The sequence below is a fragment of the Silene latifolia genome, chromosome 10 (genome assembly GCF_048544455.1).
Source record: "Silene latifolia isolate original U9 population chromosome 10, ASM4854445v1, whole genome shotgun sequence".
NCBI lineage: Eukaryota > Viridiplantae > Streptophyta > Magnoliopsida > Caryophyllales > Caryophyllaceae > Silene > Silene latifolia.
In genome coordinates this window covers 75597846-75600584 of record NC_133535.1, presented here as the reverse complement: position 1 = coordinate 75600584, position 2739 = coordinate 75597846, and positions in this window count along the sequence as shown.

Here is a 2739-nt window from a genome sequence, read left to right as displayed (position 1 = left end):
TAAAGCCAAGCTAGTAACTACAGATCCAAATTACAGGAACATCCCAACTTCAAACTCAAGATCAATCGATACAGAACGGTGCCAACTAGAAGCACAAATCTCACAATCTCCATAATACATCAATACCCAAAATAATATAAATAGCAACATGGGACCAAAATCACCATCTAATGAAGATTTAATAATGTGATTTTTTTTTTCTTTCTTTCTCTTTTTCTTTTTCTTCTTTTTTTTCCTTTTTTTTTCTTCTACTTCAACATATCACCAACATATTCTCAACACGAGACATAAAAACCAAAATGCAATAAAATATTCCCGAACGACTACCAATATTGGCTGAGCAAGGGTAGGCTAAATATGGAATGTAGCTTATGGGACAAAAGAGCTATTTTGGCTTTTGTGGGGCTTATGGGTAAAATAAATAAAGGGGAACCTGTTCCACATGTGTCAACAAACCACAAACCGAATGCATACAGGTATTAAGCAGATTAAGTTCATATTTATGCATATTGATATAACACGTCTCATAAGGAGTAACTACTCACATTCCTAAATGAACTGGTCATGGATGACACCAGTTATAAGGCTCTAAAACTCAGAATATAATGTAGTTTGCCATAAATCTAAGTCAAATTTCAAGTCCAGCAAATAAATTAACGAAAACTCGTAGACTATGCATATATGATTCTACTAATAGCATGTCAATTAAGTACGGCTTAGGCATAAACAGCTGAAAATGTAATGTCATCATTGAAATACTATCGTTCCAACTCGACCTACATGCTAAAATAAACGTGCATTTTTTTGAATTTTTTTGAATTTTTTGAATTTTTTGGTATTTTTGTATATATAAAGGAAATGAAAAAAACAATGCAAGATAAAAACTAAACGTGAATGCAAAACAGAATGAATAAAACACAAAACCCTTCCGCAAACCAAATCACACAATGTCCCCATTGTGCAAAATCATGTAATGAAATAAAAGGGAAACGGGAATTTGCGTTATTATAACTAAATAAGACATAATGATGAATGAAACTCGGGAACTCACAAGATTTAAGCGCAAATAAGAAACCCTCCCCAAACCAGCGTGAGCTAGGAGGTTTTAGTAGCCAGCAGTGCTACCATAAGTGCCTGAAAGGAAACAAAAGTACCGCGCGTAATTCCGAGAAAGCAATTTACGAAACGCAAAATTATGTGCAAAATAAGAAAACAGAAGAAAACAGAAATGAATCGGAGAATAAAGTGGAGAAAAGACACCCTCAACTTCGCAAATCGACCAAACACAGCAGGGGAATGGTCATGAACAGGTACAGCAGCAAAGGCGGTCGATCGACCATACCCGCCAGTCGATCGACCAGGGTGACAGGAACAGAAACCCCTGGAGTCGCGGCACAGTCGATCGACTGCAGAGGCCAGTCGATCGACTGAGATACCTGCTGTAAGTTTCTGATTTCTTCAAATTAGCTCAATAAATTGAGCTAATATGGTCTATGAACCTGCAAATATACATAATAATGCGCCCAAAATTGCGCTAAACCCAAATGTAAAGTCTATAGCCTAAATAAATCTTAAGCAAACCAAATTAAAGCGAAGTCTCGCGCACACCAAAACAATAAATAGTCTTAAAAGTGCAATAAAAGATGTCTAAAACTTATGAAATAAAAAGTGTTCATCCGCGAAAAATGCGGAAAATCTCCGACCATGGCTTCTTGCTACACGAGGTACCCTCCACGGTGCTCAACCTCTTAGCACTCCAATCCACCACATTGTCCGACGGGTCAACATCAGAAGCATCTTCCCACACTCGGACATCCTCATCAGTCTTAAGCTCCAAGTCTGAAACTGTAACTCGAACTGGCGCCTTTTTGGGCTCCCCGTCTGGCTCCTCATCCGTGCGATAGCTAAGACATCCTAGACCGCCTCTTTGAATGATTGGCTCCTTCACAGCTGGAGCGATGAACGGCTCTTCCTTCCCCAAACCATTTCCTGCTATATCCAAAACAGAAGAATTGTCCTCCAATTTGCTCCCAATCTGGGGCGGAGGTGTCACAACAGGAATAGGCACAGGTACTAAAGTAGGCATATCAGAAAGCACAAAATAAGATTTCTTTTCAGAAATCACATTACAAGTAACTGGCCACATAGGGTATTTCTTCCTAGGGGACTGGGCAAACATAATAGAGTGCTTCCCTACCTTAAAGGTCAAAGTTCTTTCCCCCACATCAATTACTGCACCAGCAGTGTGCAGAAATGGTCTTCCCAAAATAATTGGGGTGTTGACATCTTCAGGAATGTCCAAAACAACAAAGTCGACAGGAAAAAAAAACTTCCCAATTTGCACGGGCACATTCTATAAAACACCTATCGGCCGCATCTCAGACCGGTCAGCCATTTGTACAGTCATGTCAGTAATAGCAAATCTAGTCAATCCCTACTTCTTAGCCAGACTCAAAGGCATAACACTGACACTAGCCCCTAAATCACATAACGCCTTGTCAATTGAGAAGGTACCAATATTACAGGGGACAGAGAAACTACCTGGGTCAGACAATTTACGAGCAGCAGTGTGAGTTAAGTATGAACTAGACTCCTCAGTTAATTGCACAGACTTGACAGCATTGAAAGACCCTTTCTTAGCTAGCAGCTGTTTCATAAATTTCATATATGCAGGTACTTGATTAACTAGCTCTAAGAAACGTATTTGTACATTAAGACTACGCACTAAATCTTTGAATT